Source organism: Pteronotus mesoamericanus, unplaced genomic scaffold (genome assembly GCF_021234165.1).
Source record: "Pteronotus mesoamericanus isolate MK-2021 breed Mesoamerican mustached bat unplaced genomic scaffold, CSHL_Meso_final contig_37, whole genome shotgun sequence".
Taxonomy (NCBI): domain Eukaryota; kingdom Metazoa; phylum Chordata; class Mammalia; order Chiroptera; family Mormoopidae; genus Pteronotus; species Pteronotus mesoamericanus.
The window spans coordinates 1403325-1423511 of record NW_026555144.1 but is presented as its reverse complement, the minus strand read 5'-3'; the positions used below and the strand labels follow the sequence as shown (position 1 = coordinate 1423511).

The 20187-nt window shown below is 38.5% G+C and overlaps 1 protein-coding gene and 1 non-coding gene across 2 annotated transcripts in view; both read right to left on the bottom strand.

Moving 5' to 3' along the window:
• IL1RAPL2 (interleukin 1 receptor accessory protein like 2) overlaps positions 1–20187 on the bottom strand; it is a 744540-nt gene that overhangs the window by 315701 nt on the left and 408652 nt on the right. The window lies entirely within an intron of this gene.
• Positions 15535–15636, bottom strand: LOC129073259 (small nucleolar RNA SNORA32). Its single transcript, XR_008529423.1, has one exon. It is a non-coding gene; the product is annotated as a small nucleolar RNA SNORA32 (small nucleolar RNA).

The window sequence follows — 20187 nt, the reverse complement described above, 5'->3', positions numbered from 1 at the left end:
AGCCGCCTGCTGAGTGAAGGGTGGAAAACACAGACAATAGATCCCTGGCTAAAGGGGGTGCAGAGAGGTATGGAGACACTTGAGGAGCAACTAGGGATGGAGGCTTTAAGGAGAGAAGAGAGTAGCTGGTGAGATCTCAGTTCAGACACTGCCCTCATATGGCAGCAGTGTGACAGGACCAAATAACCCCAACCCCAGGAGGGACTCCGCCCTGCCCTGACTGTCTAAGGCAGCTTACTGAGTGCAGAGTTACTAGATTAACACCTGAAGGAGACAGCCACAAACAGTAGATTCCTGGAAGTCTCCAACAGATTGCCTAGGGTCAGACAGGGATGGCATCTGACATCATCAGAGGAAGATTCAGAAAGTAAAAATAGTAGTCTCCAACCATGGAAGTTCACATGACAAAGTCAGGAGATTAAGACAGATCAACTTAAGAATCAGAAGCAAAAGAGAGGAGTCTCACAGATAATGGGAAGACAAGGAAATTTTCCACACTCGAAGGGAAAGAAGGGGTCCCCAGAAAGAGAAATAAATGAAATAGAGGCAAGTAAACTTTCAGATAATGAGTTCCAAACAACGGTTCTAAGGAAGCTCAATGAGCTCAGTGAGCTCAGAGAGAATTACCAAAAATTACAGGGAAACTATGAGGAACTTACTGCAAACTATATCAGCGTGAAAAAGGACATAGAAACTATCAATGAGACTAGAGGAAATGAAGAATGCAATTTTTGAATTGAAGAACACAGTAGAAGGAATCCAAAGCAGGCTAGATGAAGCTGAGGACCGAATCAGCAAGCTGGAGGACAAGGTAGAAAAAAGCTCCAAGAAAGAGCAAGAAAATGAAAAAAAAGGACTCAAAAAAAATGAAGAGGCATGGCAGGACAACCTGAAATGTAATAATATCTGTATAATAGGGGTACCAGAAGGAGAAGAAGAGGAGCAAGGAATAGAGAACCTCCCTGAAAAAGTAATGATGGAAAATTTCCCTAATTTGAGGAGAGAAAGGCTCTCATGGATACAGGAGGCACAGAGGACCCCACTCAAGAAGGACCCAAGGAGGTCCACTCCAAGACACATCATCATTAAAATGGCAAATGTCAAAGACAAAGAGAGAATCCTCAAGGCAGCAAGGAAGAAGGAGAAAGTAACATACAAGGGGGCCCCGATACGCCTAGGAGCTGACTTCTCAACAGAAACACTACAAGCCAGAAGGGAATGGCAACAAATATTCCAAGCCATGAAAAGCAAGGGCCTACAGCCAAGGCTGCTCTACCCAGCTAGGCTCTCCATTAAAATAGAAGGAGAAATACAGAGTTTCCCAGACAAAAGAAGACGAAAAGAATACATCTCTACCAAACCAGCACTCCAAGATATGCTAAGGGGACTGGTTTAAGCAGATGAAGGAAAAGAATGAGAGAGAGAGGAACACAAATACAAAGAGAACAGATGAGTAAGTTTCTATCAGTAATATCTCTCAATGGGAATGGACTAAATGCCCCAATCAAAAGACACAGGGTAGCTGAATGGATAAGAAAACATGACCCACACATATGTTGCCTACAAGAGACCCACCTCAGAGCAAAAGACCTACACAGATTGAAAGTAAAGGGATGGAAAATAATATTCCAAGCAAATGGACATGAGAAAAAGGCTGGCGTTGCCATACTTGTATCAGACAAAGTACGATTTCAAAGCAAAGGCCATAAAGAGAGACCCAGAGGGGCACTTTATCATACTTAAAGGAAGAATCTATCAAGAAGACATCAACATTGTAAACTTATATGCTCCCAATATAGGAGCCCCCAAGTTTATAAGGAAATTGTTGGATGGCTTCAAAAAAGATATAGATAGCAACACACTGATAGTAGGGGATTTCAACACCCCACTGTCAAAAATGGACAGATCTTCCAAACAAAACATTAATAAACATATCGTGGCTCTGAATGGCACACTGAATCAAAGAGACTTAACTGACATATATAGAACCTTACATCCCAAAGAAGAAAAATACACATTCTTTTCAAATGCTCATGGCAGTTTTTCAAAGATAGACCACATGATAGGACACAAAGCAAGCCTCAGCAAATTCCGGAAAATTGAAATAATACCAAACTTTTTCTCAGACAACAAGGCCTTGAAACTCGAAATCAAACTCAAAGAGAAACTTCAAAAACTGGGAAACTCATGGAGACTGAACAGTGCACTATTAAACAATGAATCGGTCAATAATGAGATAAGAGAAGAAATCAAAAAATTTCTGGATACAAATGAAAATGAACGGACAACTGTCCAAAACCTATGGGGCACAGCAAAGGCGGTCCTGAGAGGGAAGTTCATAGCAATACAGGCTTACCTTAAAAAGACAGAAACATTTCAAATAAAAGACCTAACACTACAACTTGAAGAACTGGAGAAACAACAACAAATAAATCCCAGAGCAAGGAGAAGGAAGGAAAGAGTCAAGATTAGAGCAGAACTGAATGACATAGAGACACAAAGAACAATTCAGAGGATCATCCAATCCAGAAGCTTGTTCTTTGAAAAGATTCATAAAGTTGAAAAACCTTTAAGCAGACTCATCAAGAAAAAAAGGGAGAGGACCCAAATTAATAATATCAGAAATGAAAGAGGAGAAATAACACTGATACCACAGAAATACAAATGATGATCAGAAACTATTATGAACAATTATATGCCAAGAAATTTGAAAATCTTGATGAAATGGACAAATTTTTAGAAAAGTATAATCTTCCAACACTGAAGGAGGAAGAAACAGAAAGCTTGAACAGACCGATAACAGTTGGGGAAATTGAAGCAGTAATCAAGAAACTCCCAGCACACAAAAGCCCAGGGCCAGACGGTTTCCCAGGAGAATTTTACAAAACATGTAAGGAAGAGCTAACCCCTGTCCTTCTCAGACTATTCCAAAAAATCCAAGAGGAGGGAAGACTGCCAGACTCCTTCTATGAGGCCAGCATCACCCTGATCCCAAAACAAGATAGAGACCCTACAAAGAAAGAAAACTACAGGCCAATTTCGCTGATGAACATAGATGCTAAAATCCTCAACAAAATATTGGCAAACCGCATTCAGCAATACATTCAAAAGATTATCCATCACGATCAAGTGGGATTCATCCCAGGGATGCAGGGATGGTTCAATATACGCAAATCAGTAAACGTGATACACCACATAAATCAAAGAAAAGACAAAAACCACATGATCATCTCGATAGGTGCAGAAAAAACATTTGACAAGGTACAGCACCCATTTATGATCAAAACACTCAGCAAAATGGGAATAAATGGGGCATTCCTCAACGTAATAAAGTCCATATCTGAAAAACCTACAGCCAATATCATACTCAACGGGCAAAAACTGAAAGCTTTCCCACTAAGATCGGGAACTCGACAAGGATGTCCGCTCTCACCGCTTCTTTTCAACATCGTATTGGAAGTCCTAGCCACAGAGGTCAGACAAGAGAGAGAGATAAAAGGCATCCAAATCGGAAAGGAGGAAGTAAAACTATCATTGTTTGCAGATGACATGAGAGTGTACATAGAGAACCCTGTAGACTCTACCAAAAAACTCCTCAACCTAATAAGTGAATTTGGCAAAACAGCAGGATATAAAGTCAACATTCAGAAATCAAAGGCGTTTTTGTACACCAGCAATGCAATAGAAGAAGAAGAAATCAGGAAAAATATACCATTCGATAAAGCACGAAAAAAGATAAAGTACCTAGGGATAAATTTAACCAAAGACACAAAAGACCTGTATGCAGAAAACTATACAACATTGAAAAAAGAAATTAAGGAAGACACAAATAAATGGAGCATATACCGTGCTCATGGATTGGAACAATTAATATCATCAAAATGTCCATACTACCCAAAGCAATTTATAGATTCAACGCAATCCCTATTAAGATACCAATGATGTATTTCACAGAAATAGAACAGACATTTCAAAAATTTATATGGAACCATAAACGACCTCGAATAGCTGCAGCAATTTTGAGAAAGAAACACAAAGTAGGAGGGATCACAATACCAGACATCAAACTCTACTACAAAGCCACTATACTCAAAACAATCTCGTACTGGCACAAGAACAGACCCATAGACCAGTGGAACAGAATAGAAAGCCCAGAAATAAGCCCAGGTCTCTATGGGCATCTAATATTCGACAAAGGGGGCAGAAGCATAAAATGGAGCACTAACAGCCTCTTCAACAAATGGTGTTGGGAGAGCTGGACGGGTACATGCAAAAAATTGAAATTGGATCATCAGCTGACACCATACACAAAAATAAACTCAAGATGGATAAAAGACTTAAATATAAGTTGCAACACCATCAAAGTCCTAGAGGAGAACATTGGCAGGAAACTCTCAGATATCCTACGCAGCAATTTGTTCACTGATATGTCTCCTAAAGCAAGGGACATAAAGGAAAGAATAAGCAAGTGGGACCTCATCAAAATAAGAAGCTTCTGCACGGCTAAAGAAAACATCAGCAAAATGAAAAGGGAGCCAACCATTTGGGAAAATATATTTGCTAATGATACATCAGATAGAGGTTTGATCTCCAAGATATACAAAGAACTCACTCGACTTTACTCCGAGAAGACAAACGACCCAATCAAAAAATGGGCAAAGGACCTGGGCAGATGCTTTTCTAAGGAGGAGATACAGAGGGCCCAGAGGCATTTGAAAGGATGCTCTGCATCACTAGCCATCAGAGAAATGCAGATCAAAACCACCATGAAGTACCACCTCACACCAGTCAGAATGGCCATCATAAACAGATCCACAAACAACAGGTGCTGGCGAGGCTGTGGAGAAAAGGGAACCCTAGTCCACTGTTGGTGGGAATGCAGACTGGTGCAGCCACTATGGAAAGCAGTGTGGAATTTCCTCAGAAAGCTGAAAATGGAACTGCCTTTTGATCCAGCGATTCCTCTGCTGGGACTATACCCTGAGAATACCAAAACGGCAATACAAAAGAACCTATGCACCCCAGTGTTCATAGCAGCACAGTTTACAATAGCCAAGTCTTGGAAGCAACCTAAATGCCCATCACTAGATGATTGGATCAAAAAATCATGGTACATATACACAATGGAATACTACGCAGCAGAAAGAGAAAAAGAAGTACTAAACTTTGCGACAGCATGGATGGAACTGGATAACATCATGCTAAGCGAAATAAGCCAGGGGGCGAAAGCAAATACCATATGATCTCACCTATAAGCGGAACCTAACCAACAATGCAAAGAAGCAAGGAAAATATGACCAGCAACACTGAAAGGAAAAGAAATCAACATAGACAAGAGGGAGGGGGGGGGGCAGGGAAAGGGAAGGGAAGGGGAAAGTCAAGGAACATATAGCAAGGACTCATGGACAAAACCAAAGGGGAAGAGCTGAGGGAGGGAAGGTGGGAGGGGACAAGGGAAAGAGGTGGGGGGAAGGCAGAGACAAATGTATTTAAAAAGTAAATAAATTAATTAAAAAAATAAAAAAATAAAAATGAGCAATGGATTTGGATAGATATTTATCCAATGAAGATAAAGAAATGGTCAATACACTTGAAAAATAAATGTCAACACTATTAGTCTTTAGGGAAATTAACATCGGAACCACAATGAAATGCCACTATATGCTGACTAGGATGACTTTAATTAAAAATCCAGACAATAACAAGTGTTGGTGTAGATATGAATAAATTGGAAGACTATGAATTGCTAGTAGGATTTTAAATTTCTTCAAATTCATCAAAGTTTTACATAACATTATCTTATGATCCACTCTGCTATTCCATTTCTAGATATATACCAAAGAAAAATTAAAAAAAAAAAGTCCACGTAAAATCTTGCACATAAATATCCATGGTGGTATTATTCAAAGTATTCAAAAAGTGAAAAATACACACAAATTTCCATCAATTGATAAATGACTAAACATGGGTGATATACCCATGCAAGAAAATATATTAAGCTGTGAAAAGGATGAAAGTACTGATATGTGCTACAACATGGATGGATCTTAAAAAGAGTATACTAATTGAAGAAAGCCATTCATAGAGAATCATAGTAAGTAAATTATGCTTAACTCTCAGTAGGTGTTCAGTCTCTGCTGTGGTCATTCTTGTCTTCAGAAACTTATGCTGATTCTCCAGAAATGCTCACAAACTCAGTCAGCCTTTCAGGCAGTGTGAGTATCAGTGACATCCAGAAGAGACATTACAAATAAACTCAGCATATGTCACATTCAGTGCATTTGCATAGATCTAATGTGCTATCTGGCAAGATGGGGCCTACTGTGTGAGGTATGGGGAAAGATTGGAAATATTCATATTTGGGTTTCTTCTCCAACTCTACAGCACTCAAAAAATCTTTCAACCCAGTCAATGCATTGTTCCTGATATTGTTGCACATTTATATATAAACATATTTCTTTTTTCTTATTTTTTACAGGGTTGAACTACATAAAATGCATGTAAGATTTACTGTTTGATTTAGTGACTGATCTTTACAGGTATGTTTACTGATTTCACAAGATTTGTAGATGAAAGAAAGTGCCAGGTCACTTCCTTGGAAACATATCTGCATTGAGAATTATTTTCTCATGGATCCATAAAGGAGCAATGTTTTCTTACAAAGAGATAAATGTCACTATTTCTTCTGAGAGGTAATAAAACATTTCACTCTTCAATGAACTAATATATTTATATCTCTGATAAATAATGCTAGCTATGTTGTATAAAATGGTAGTTAAGTAGTGGATATTGTGGAGTCTGACTACATGGATTTTAATTCCAATTTCAATTTCTAGACTGAACTTGCATCCTGACAATCATGCATTCAATGCTTTAGTTGTCTCATATGTAAAATGAGAATAACAGGATATTTCTTTTAGGACTCTTGTGAGACTTTAATGACACATAAGAAGTGTTCAATAAATGTTGGTGATCTTTATCCTCTTGAACATTCCCAGTAAAGGGGAAGAAAGAACACATCTCAAAGAGATTTTCACAGTGATATTTTTAGTATAGAGATGATATATAAACGAGTTTCTCAAATGAAAGCTATTTGTATAGCTTATTTTTCATAGAGGCCAAGAGGAAGTTTTCTTCTTTGGAGAGAGTAATCACACTAAGTTGGCTGACTACAATAAGCTTCATCACACAGTATCCTACATTCTTGTTCTTTAAAATGTAGCATAGTATAAGAGAATCAAGATGGCGGAGGAGTGAGTGGCAGTCACACCGACCTCCTCCCAGGACAAACTTGGAATTACAACTACATTGTGGAGAAATCACTTGGAACGAAGAACTGAACAATAGTGAGAGAGGAGCCCTGTAACCATGGACAGAAAAGAATCAGCTTTAGCGCAATCTAACTGGTAAGGAGTGTGGTACACACCTGAGAAGGTGGGCGGGGCGCCCACGGGCAGCAGCACCAGAAAGATATTGAAATGGCCACTTGGATCCCCCTGAGAAGAGTGATGTCTAAACCAAAAGTGGGGATCTCTAGCTCAGAGCACCAGAGCCCAAAAAGTACACAGAAAACAGCCAGCTGCGAAAAGCAGCAGGGCTGCTCTCTGCCAGAGACAGGCAGCGGGAGATGCAAAGAACGGTTCAAAGGGCCAAGGCATAAATTTTTACTTGCAGCCACTTACCCTGGTCTCTGGCAAAGGAGGGGACAGAGTGGGCAAGTGACACCTGAGGAGAGACTGGGGAAGGAGGCTTTGGGGAGAGAACTGAGAGAGTAGCCAGCGGGATCTCGGTGCTGAGTCATCCCCCATTTGGCAGCAGCCATCTTGCCCAGGAAGAGACCACACCTCCTGAGCGGCAACAGCGTAAAATGACCCAATAGCCCTGTCCCCAGGTGGAATTCCACCCCAATCCATGCTGTCTAAGCTGCCTGCTGAGTGCAGAGTTGCAGCCAGAGAGTAGATCCCTGGATAAATGTGGCACAGAGAGGTCTGGCAACACTTGAGAAGAGACTGGGGCAGAGGGTTTAGTGAGAGAATGGAGAGAGTAGCTGGCAGTATCCCAGTGTGAACTCCTCCCCCATACAGCAGTGGCGTGAGTGCACCAAATTACCCCAACCCCAGGAGGGACTCCGCCCCACCCTGACCCGTCTAAGGTGGCCTGCTGAGTGCAGAGTGAATAGATTAACAGCTGAAAGAGACAGCCACAAAGAGTAGATTACTGGAAGTCTTGTGAAGACTGCCTAAGGTCACACAGGGATGACATCTGGCATCATCAGAAGCAGATCCAGAAAGTAAAAAGAGTAGTCTCCAACCATAGAAGTTCACACCACAATGTCAGGAAATCAAGACAAATCAACTTAAGAATCAGAAGCAAAAGAGAAGAGTCTCACAAATAATGGAAAGACAAAGAAACATGCCCCTCTCAAAGGAAAAGGAGCAATCCCCAGAAAGAGAACTAAATGAAATAGAGGAAAGTAAACTATCAGATATTGTGTTCAAAATAACAGTTCTAAAGAAGTTCAACGAGCTCAGTGAACTCAGAGAGAATTACCAAAAACTACAGGGGAACTACAAATAACTTACTGCAAATTATATCAGCATGAAAAATGACATAGATATTATCAATAAGAGACAAGAAGAAATGAAGAATCCAGTTTCTGAATTGAAGAACACAGTAAAGGAATCAAAAGAAGGCTAGATGAAGCTGAGGACCGAATCAGCGAGCTGGAGGATAAGGTAGAAAAAGCACCCAGAAAGAGCAAGAAAATGAAAATAGACTCAGAAAGAATGAAGAGGCATTGAAGGAAATGCAGGACAACCTGAAACATAATAATATCCGCATAATAGGGATACCAGAAGGAGAAGAGGATGAGGAAGGGTTAGAGAACCTGTTTGAAAAAGTCATGATGGAAAACTTCCCTAATTGTAGGAGAGAAAGAGTCACACAAATCCAGGAAGCCCAGAGGGTCCCATTCAAGAGGAACCCAATGAGGCCCACTCCAAAACACATCATCATTAAAATGGCAAATATCAAAGACAAACAGAGAATCCTAAAGGAAGCAAGGGAGAAAGAGTTAGTAAGATATAAGGGAGCCCCGGCACAGCTAGCAGCTGACTTCTCAACAGAAACACTGCAAGCCAGAAGGGAATGACAAGATTTCCCAAGTCATGAAAAGCAAAGGCCTGCAACCAAGACTGCTCTACCAAGCAAGGCTCTCAATTCAAATGGAAGTAAAATGAGTTTCCTAAACAAAAGAAGGCTAAAAGACTATAACTCTACCAAACCAGCACTGCAAAATATGCTAAAGGGACTGCTTCAAGATGAAGAAAAATTTCTGTGGTTACCCAATTCCTTTCAGAGTTGCCAATACCTGATATTACCAATATTTTTAATACTCATTAATCTGATTGTGACAATGATGTGCTTTTAACCACATGTGACTTTTTTCATTGAGGAAAGAGGAAAAGTAAACAAATATAAGTAATTATTGGAAGCTTAAATTAAGGAGGAAATACATATGAAATAGTGGTCATGCTAAGTGGGAGGGTAAGCCTAAAAAGGAATGTAATAGAATTACTACATAGTATTATGTACCTATTTTAGCATTAGATTTATTTAAACAGAACCTAGTCAAATACAATTAACAGCAAATACAGAAAATTTATGCATAGGTTTATGTTTCCCATAAAATTATGTATTCCTTGAGTGAAGGATGTGACTTCTTCTGTTTTTGTATTCACTGCATCCATAATAGGCACCTAATATCTATTTAATTGTATTTGTTTGATCTATTGCTCCCAACTGAAATCATATGAAAGAGGATTGTTAACCCTTGTAATGATGATTTGAATTTCCAATGCAATAGAATATTGACAAATCTAGTCACATAAAAATGTATTCACGGCAAAAAATATCATAAGTAAAACAAAAAGCCAAATGAAAAACTAATAAAAGTTATTTGCAACATGTAACACAAAAGGGCTAGTATCCCTAATTCATAAATATGTACTCTTTAAAACAGAGAAAAAATGGGAAAGATCAAAATTGTGTAAGAAACGTGGGCAAAAGATATGAGCAAAAAGTTCAGACGAATATGTATTATTATCTCTTAAATACATTAAAATATGCTCAACATTGCTTGTAATAAGAGAAATACAAATTAAAACTACACTGAGTAACAATTTATTTCAATCAGTTTGAAACAATTCAAATGTTTGACAATGCACTCTTGGTGAGGCTGTGGAGAAAGTCACTCTCATATATTGCTAGTAAGACTGCAGAGTGAAATGACTCCTTTGAGGTGAATTCCAAAATACACAATGGTATGCTGCTAAATGTTTGACAGCTGGTTCTCTAGGGGGAAAAAAACCCTAAGCCAAAACCAAAAATTCCTGATGTGCACCATTTACTGATACCTTTGGTGACAATTGCTCCATCATGACCAATTTCAGGCTATCAAGGTAAAGTCACGGAACACAAACTGGGAAGACATGCACATTAGCACATGATTTCAGAGTGGGTCAAAAGTAGACTTACAGTTGTGAGTATGTGAAACAGTCCATAGTTTCATCCATAGTTTATTATTGTATTATTATTTATTAATTATTGCATTATTTTATACAAACAAGTATAAAACTACTTTTACCCCACCCTGTATACTTTTCCCACCATATAGTTACAGTTCACATATATAACTTAAAGAACTTAGCTAATAGTAAATGGTAGTTAAAAAGAATTAGGAAGTGATGGATTTTTGTACTTAAAATATTATTTTAATGGTAAGTATATGATCAAATTTTTACTAGTATCCGTATTTTACAATTAGTTCACAAAATTCCTGAAAATGTAACAACTTTTTTTTTTTTATTGTTTGGTTACAGTTGTCCCCATTTTCTCTGCATTACTCTCCCCTGCCCTACCCACCCTCACCACCCACATTCAATCCTCCCCTGCATTGTCTTTATCCAAGGTATTTTATACATGTTCCTTGACTTGACCTTTCCCCTTCTTTTCCCTGTTACTCCCCTCCCTTCCCTCTGGTCACTGTCAGTTTGTTCTTTATTTTCATCTTTCTGGTATTATTTCACTCACTTCTTTGTTTTGTTGATTAAGTTCCACTTATAGATGAGATTTGTCTTTCACCATCTGGATTATTTCACTTGGCATAACGCTCTCCAGTTCCATTCACACTGTCATGAAGGGTAGGAGTTTCTTCTTTCTTTTTGCTGCATAGTATTCCATTTTGTAAATATACCTCAGGTTTTTTGATCCACTCATTTACTGATGGGCACTTAGGCTGCTTCCAGCACTTGGCTATCATAAATAATGCTTCTCTGAATATTGGGGTGCATAGGTTCTTTTGAATTGGTGTTTCTCGATTTTTAGGGTATATTCCTAAGAATATAATTCCTGGGTCAAAAGGCAGTTCCATTATTAGTTTTTTGAAGAAATTCCATTCTGTCTTCCACAGCAGCTGTACCAGTCTATACTCCCACTAACAGTACACTCGGGTTCCCTTTTCTATATAACCTTGCCAAGACTCCTTTCTGGTTTGTTTATGATGGTTATTCTGATTGGTGTGAAGTGGTATCTCATTGTGGTTTTAATTTGCATCTCTCTGATGGTTAGTGATGCTGAGCATCCTTTCACATGTCTCTGGGCCCTGTGTATGTCCTCCTTGGAGAAGTGTCTGTTCAAATCCTTTACCCATTTTTTAATTGGATTTTTTGTCTTCATGGTGTAGAGTCATATGAGTTCTTTACATATTTTGGAGATCAAACCCTTATCCAGGGTTTCATTGGAAAATACTTTTTTCCCATACAGTTGGTTCCCTTTTCATTTTCCTGATGTTTTCTTTATCTATACAGAAGAGCCAGTATGAACCACCCACAGTACATTACTGAAATAGCTTAAAATCTAAATACATATTTATTCTTTGACCCAATATTCCTACTTCTAGGAATGTACTCTGAAGATACACCTTCAATAACATAAAAATACATATTCACAAATTATTCATTGCACTATTGTTTATAATGTCAAAAGTTTGGAAATAACTTATATGAATATATATAAGAAATCCACACAATGAAGGTTTATGCGGTTACAAAAATGAATCAGGATAAAGAAACTTGTATATAAATTTTCAGAGTAACTTTCTTAGTCATAGCTAAAAATTGTGAACTATCCAGATGTTTTCCGATGGATGAATAAACTGTGGCACATCTATTCCATATAATACTGCTCAGCAATAACAGAATAAACTACTAATGCATACAACTTGGATAAAACTCAAGAAAATTTTGCTGAGTGAAAAAACATCTAATCTCAAAAATATGCATATTTCATGATTCCATTAATGTAACATTTGTGAAATAGCATAGTTATAAGTACAAAAACAAATTAGTGATTCTTGGGTGTTAAGGATAGCAATGGTTTGGGGGGTGTTTAAGGGGTAACGAGTGAATTTTTTTCTTCTAGCTTTACTGAGATACAATTGACATACAATGTCTCAGTTTAGAGAGTAAATGTGATTTTATATATGTAAATATTGTGAAATGGTTAACACAATGGCAGTTAACCCCTCTATCAACTCACATAGTTACCATTCATGAGTGTGCATACAGTTGAGTATGTGTACCTTGTGAATAACCTCTCCCCACTTCTCCCAACCCAACCACCCTCTGCAACCAGCATACACTGTTCATGATTTCATGGTTTTTTTAGACTCCACCTATAAGTGAGATCACATAGTATTGGCCTTTCTCTGACTTAGTTCTCTTAACATAATGCCCTCAAGGCTCATCCATGTTGTTGTAAATGGTAGGATTTCCTCCTTTTGTTAGCCGAATACTATTCAAAAGTGTGTGTGTGTGTGTGTGTGTGTGTGTGTGTGTGTGTGTGTGTGTGGCATTTTCTTTATCTATTCATCTCTTGACAAGCAGTTTGTCTGTTAACCTATCTTGGCTATTGCGAATAATGTTGTAATGAAAATTGTGGTACAGATATCTCTTTGAGATATTGACTTCTTTCCCATCAGATATATACCCAGAAGTGGGATTGCTGGACCATATGGTTTTTCTCATGGAGCAGGGCCCTTGAGAGTTATTTTGCATACGAATAACAGCAGGATAGCTTCAATTGTTATTTTCCATATCAACAAGTCTAGCCAGGGAGATGGGAGTGACTTTGACCCGTGATATGACTGGGAGGCAGCTCCTCCTGGTTACAGTGCCTGCACAAGAGCTTGGAGATGGTTCGCTCCACGCCACGGGGCCACACCTGCCCAAAATAACTATGGCAGCTAAGAAAGGAAGGAAATACAGGAGTGCAAGCAGGTGTGGCCAATTGTGGGAGGAGTCAGAAATGGAGTTACAGAGGAAGATTCACGCCAAGATTTAAACCCAGGTACAGCAGCCATGCTGGAGTGTAACCACGTGGTTTTGGGAGTGGAGAGGGGGCTCCCTTGACCACACCTCTTAGGAACCAGGAAAGAAAGATGTAGCAGCCATGCAGAGTTCTCTCTTAGTGGTTTGAAACCATGGACACAAGGGAACAATGTGAAACTGTGCAGGAAGGAAAGGGGTGAAAGGACTCTTGCTGGTGGGCCATGAGGGGGTGTCATGTGGTTTTGGATTAAGAACTGGAGATCACCCAACAACACAACTGATGGTGCTGGGAGCCGCGGGAGGCCTTCCCATGAATTACTGGAAGTAATTATTGGATTACTGAGTGCGGATTACCGGAAGGAACTGGGAGTCTAGCTGAGCTATGGTCTTCTATTTCTTTTCATGAGATAAGGTACCCGTGACTTGCCTGACTAATATGACTGGGCAAAGGAGGGAAGGAAGGACTGTGTGTGCTGGTGGGTGTTTTAAAGGGACTTTAATATTTAACGGTGACCTTCCACCATTACTCTAAACCTGTATAACTTTTGAATAAATAGTTCCTTTCCTTTTCACCAGACTTTGTCACTGAGAGCTATAATTCCTAAGGGCAGCAGGCAAAGAACCATAGTACAGAAAGACCCTGGGGGAGGGGGCTTGTTTCAGTAACGGTATCTGGGCCCTTCAACAGGTCCATTCTGTAACACAGTGTGGTGATTGCTGGGGAGTGCATATAAGAGGGATAAATGGTAATGGAAAAATACAATAAAATAAATTAAAAGATAAAAGTTGGAATTCTTCAGGGCTACTTGCTCCTCTTTCTCTTCTCTCTCTGTATTCTCTATGTAAATCTCATTTAATACCATGGCTTTAATTACAATTATTTTATGTTGATTATGTAATAACTTACTCCAGTTCATTCTGTTTCACTAAGACCCTGATTCAAAGCCCTTTGACAAACTGACATTTTAATTTGTTGTGTAATGTGTATCTCAAAATAAAGATGAGCAAAATTGAACTCTATTGCTCTTCTCCAAACCTACTTCCTACATGAGTAGCCTGCATTTTAGGAAAAAGCCCTACTTAATTTCTGCTATCAGAAGCTTAATTATCACCCTTGAAAACTTTTCTTCTCCCACATCCAATTTTTCAGTACTTCCTGACAATGTTATCTCCAAACTATCCACTGAATTGTCCCTCTTTTCTTTATATACATTGACATTTCCTTAGGTCAAGCAAACACTATTTTTTGCTTAGATTACTGCAATAGCTGTCAACCTAGACCCCATTTAACCGTTACTGTTCCAACACTACCCAATGAGAAGGAAAAAATAATTATTTGTAAATGTAAGTTAAATTGTATTACTCTACTGCTTATCATTCTTAAGTGGATCCCCACTAAACTTGAATAAAAAGCTATAGGCTTTACCATGTCCCACACAACCTAAAGCTATTCAGCCTCTCCTCATACCATTCTTCTCCTCATTCACTGTGCTCAACTCCACTTTAGTATTATTTTAGTTCTTTGGCTATAAGAAAGCTTTTCCTATCTCAGTGCCTTTGCATAGCCCCTTTTCTCTTTGCCTGGAATGGCATTCTTCACACTTCTCACAAGACTACTTCCTTCCTGTCCATTACACCTGACCATAAATACATGTTCTCAGTGAGGCCTTTGTTGACCACCTTATTTAAAATAGAACTTTCCAACCTGGCTGGTGTGGCTCAGTGGATTGAGCACTGGCCTGCGAACCAAAGGGCCATGGTTCGATTCCCAGTCAGGTCATGGGTGTATGATAGGCAACCACACATTGATGTTTCTTTCTCTCTCTTTCTCCTTCTCTTCACCTCTTTCTAAAAATAAATAAAATTAAAAAGAACTTTCCCCTTCCTGATTTGCATTATTCTTCATATCAGCCCCTTGTGCTTGTCCTGCACATCACTGAGTACAACTCTTATCAATTTATTTACTTGTTTGTTTTTGTCATCCTCTTCTAGTAGAATGTATGTTCCATAAGAATAAGTACTAAATCTGTCTTCTTCCCTGTTTTATCTGCAGGATCCAGCAAAGTGACTGGTGTATATTAAGTATGCAAATATTTGTTGAATGAATTAAAAGATAATCAATGACCAAATGATGAATTCTTTTTTAAAATGTTCACAATAGGCTGAATGCTAGCAATGTTGCAGAAAGAAAACCTGGTGCATAAATATTTTGTGGTCATGTCCACGGCAAATGCCTTGGTAATGATCACTTAAATTATTAATTTTTTGTTAGAGGCCTTGGATTTCATTGTAAGGTTTTGGACTTTATTTTGTGGCTAATAAAATACTGTAAAATGTATGTATGAAGTGAGAGAAATGCTAGGCTAGAGGTAAAAATTAAATGTTGTGGGAGAATAGGGGAGGGAGTCAATCCTAGTAGGAAAAAAAATTAGGAAAGATTGGTGAAAGAGATTACATTTGAATTGAACTTTTGGGGGGCATTTATTTATTTAATTTTAAGAGAGAAGGGAAGGAGAAAGAGAGGGAGAGAAACATCAATGTGTGGTCTACTGGGGACCTGGCTCTCAACCCAGGCATGTGCCCTAACTGGTAATCCAACTGGCAACTCGGGTGAAATAAACTTTTAAGGGTGGGTAGGATTTTATATGTGGATATAAGGGAAGCAAGTGGAAAGGTGCAAGATGTACTTTCATAAAGGAATGCAACCCAATACAACTTGGAGAATTAGGCATATGACATGCCCAGTGAAAAATAAATCTAAAGAAAGTAGCTGGGACAGATTGTGGAGATCATTGGATGCTGAGCTGTGACATATCCTAAGCAGAGCAGGTGTTGTAGATTTTCAAATCTTCATTCTTGCTTCCTCCTGAAATTTCTCTTGAACTTACCCCCTCCTTTATATTCCACAATTGTCCCTTGGTTCTAACCCAAGTTATGTATTACCTGGACTATACAATCAACTTAGTAATTAGACCTTTCTCTTCTCCTTATAACCTTCTACAATGGTTTAATCTTTCTAATGCACAGCTCTGATCATAACATATCCTTCTTCAAGAAACTTCAGTAATTCTGTGTTGCCCACAGGATAAAATCCAAGCTCTGTAGCAGTGTAGTTCAAGCTCCACTTACTTTCCTCCCACTTCCCCTAATACTCACACCAGGCAGTTTAACTTACATTCCCAGTCTCTGTATCTTTTGTCCACCTCCTCCATGAATTGTACCTCCACCCCCACTGTCCTCTCCTCACATGCTATGATTTTCCTCTATTTCTGTGTACATAGTTGCTTCCTCTTAGATACTTTTTCTCCAGTTCCCTTTCTCTCAAGTTGGACATCCTTCCCACCTCTAACACCTTTTCCACAGAGCTCTTATTGCTTTGAGACCAGCAGGCAGAAAAATCAGAAATTGGTTCAGCAAGGGGGGAATCAGGACCCCACCCAGCCTTAGCTCTCACACAGAGCTGCCGTCAGCACCAAGAAGGAGAGAGCTGACCCTCTTACACAGATTGGCCCCTCCCTTGAAATGGAAAACTAGTTAATCAGAAACTACATTATTGGAAATAATCTGGGACAGACCAAGATGGGTGGCACAGGGCTAGTGGGAACAATAAACAATTTTCCCAGAAGACTGAACAGCACCTCCCAGGGGAAACCCAGGGGTCCCACCTTCCAATTGCAATAGAAACCCCCTCTAGAGACAGGTGAAGATGATACACATGGTGGTGCTAGAAGTTGGATGACCCACCCCTGGACCTTGAACTGATAAAAAGCCAGAGGTTGATCCAGAAGGAGAAGACAGAAGGCAAACACCAACTCTGCTGAGGTGAATCCCACCTCATTATGCTCCATAATTCACATCATTTTTTTTCTCTGACGTAGCATTTCAACATTTTTTTTCTTCAGTTGTATTCCAAATAATTCATTATTATTATCTTTTCTATTCTTTTCATTTAGGGTTTTACATTTTTTTAATTTTATTTTTATTTCCAATCTCACATTGTGCACTTCTCCTGTTTTACTCCATTTTTCATTCTTCCTTTGTTATTTTTGTTTTAAATTTTATTTTCCCTCTTTCTACACCTTGTTCCTATTCCTTACTCTTACTATTTCTCCTCCTCCTAACCTCTCAAAATCATTTCTCTTTCCTTTAGTTAGCTCACATTCTTTTTTCTTCTGTATAACATTCCTTCTTTCCATCTTTATTAATCATTATTTGTTTGGTGTGGATATTGTGGTTATTGTTGTTTTTCTTCAATTTTGTTCCTATTTATTTTTTTTTTCAAATCTCATAGGTATCTCCCCCTGTCTTACTATATTTTGACTTCCTGCTACCCTTGCTTATTTGAGGTTGGAATTTTCTTTTTTCACAATCTTACCCTGGATTCCATTCCTTCCTCTTATTATTTCTCCCTCCTCTATCCTCTGAAAATCATTTTTCTTAAATGTAGACATCTCATATTCTCTTTCTGTTAATATACTTATTATCTTTCCACCTTTATTAATCTTTGTTCATCTGTTGTTACTGAGTCTGTTGTAGTTTTTCTTCAATCTTGATATGATTGGTTCACTATTTTTTCAATTTTATTTCAGATCTTATATTATACCCTTGCCTTTTCTTACTCCATTTTGCCACCATGCTTTCTTTTTACTTATGTTTTAAATTCTATTTTTTCCCTTTCTTCACCTTGTTTCTATCCCCCACTCTTATTATTTTCCCTCCCTCTATCATCTCAAAATAATTGTTCTCTTATTTAGCCATTTCATATTTTTCCCTATCTAGTAATATTCCAAATGTCTTTCCACCTTTATTAGTCCTTGCTCAGTTGCTGTTGATATTTCTCATATGGTAAGAGGACATTTTTGATGACATGGGTTTGGTTTTCTAGGTACTTTTACTCTGTTCTGCCAGCACCTGTATAACAGCATACAAGAAGTGGTGGGTGCGGTGACTCCCCGTCAGCCAGCCAGGGGGGAGAACCTACCAATGAATGAGATGTCAATTATCAAGGCCCAAGTACAACAAGAGACCCCATATAAACTGAATAAAAGGCATTCCTAGAGCATGCAGATCAGGGGATCAAAGAGACAGCACCACTGAGTCCCACAGGACTCCTACCACAGAGGTCACCCCATGAAGACAGGCAGTCAAAACAGGTGAATCTGAAATTCAGAAACAAACAGAAAATTACCTAAAATGGGGAGACAAAGAAACAAACCCCAATTGAAAGGAAGGGAGGAATCCCCAGAAAAAGAGCTAAGTGAATTTGAGGCAAGCAATCTATCAGACATATAATTCAACATAAAGATTCTAAAAAGGAAGGGAAGGGGAAAGTCAAGTAACATATAGCAAGGACTCATGGACAAAACCAAAGGGGAAGAGCTGAGGGAGGGAAGGAAGGAGGGGGCAAAGGAAAGTGGGGGTGTAGGCAGAGACAAATGTATTTGAAAAAATAAATAAAAAAATAAAAAAATAAAAATAAAAGATTCTAAAAATGATCAAGGAACTCAATGAGATCTACAAGGAACTTTATAGGAGCTACAAGGAACTTAGTGGGAATACAACAGCATGAAAAATGACACAGAAACTATGACAAAGAACCAGGAGGAAATGAAGTATGCAATATCAGAAATGAAGAATACATGAGAAGGAATTAAAAGCAGGGTAGATCGAGCAGAGGACTGAAGCTGTGAGCTGGAATACAGGTAGAAAAATACATCCAGTCAGAACAACAAAATGAAAAAAAAAGACTAAAAAAGAATGAGGATAGTTTAAGGGAGCTTCAGGAAAACATGAAACATAACAACATTCACATCATAGGAATATCAGAAGAAGAAGAAAAACAGCAAGGGATAGAAAACCCATTTGAAAAAAATAATGAGAAAAAAATACCTAACTTTGAGAGGGAAAACCTCATGCAAGTTCAGGAAGTACAGAGGGTCCCCATCAAGATGAACCCAAAGAGGCCCACTCCAAGACACATCATAATTAAAAAGGCAAATTTTAAAGATAAAGAGAGAATATTCAAGGCAGCAAGGGAGAAACAGCTAGTATCATACCAGGGAGCTCTGATAAAGCTATCATCTGATTTCCAAACAGAAAAAACTACAACCCAGAATGGACTCACATGAAATATTCCAATTAATGAAATGAAAGGACATGCAACCAAGACTACTCTATCCAGCAAGGCTCTCAATTAAAATGGAAGGTGAAATAAAGAGCTTCCCAGAAAAAAGAAGTTGAATAGTACATGTTCACCAGGTCAGCACTGTAAGAGGTAATAATGGGAGTCCTTTAGGAAGAAGAAGAAGAAAGAGAGAGATAGAAGGACACAGGTAAAAAGGAATAAATGGTAATGAACAAGTACTTATCAATAGTAAACAAATGCAAATGGATCAATTGCTCCAATCAAAAAGCATAAGGTAGCTTAGTGTATAAGAAAACAAGATCCATATATATGCTGTTTACAAGAGACCCACATCAGAACAAAATATCTACATAGGCAAAAAGTGAATGGATGGAAAAAATATTCCAAGCAAATGGACATGTGAAAAAAAGGCTAGGATAGCAATACTTATATCAGACAAAATATACTTTCAAACAAAAGCCATAAAAAGAAATACAGAAGGACACTTCGTAATACTTAAAGGAGCGGTCAAATAAGAGGATATAACTCTTGTAAACATATATGCACCCAAAATAAGAGTACATAAATACATAAAGAAAATCTTGGAGGACTTTACAAGGAGATTGGCAGCAGTACAGTCATTATAGGGGATTTAAACATCCTACTGTCAACAAT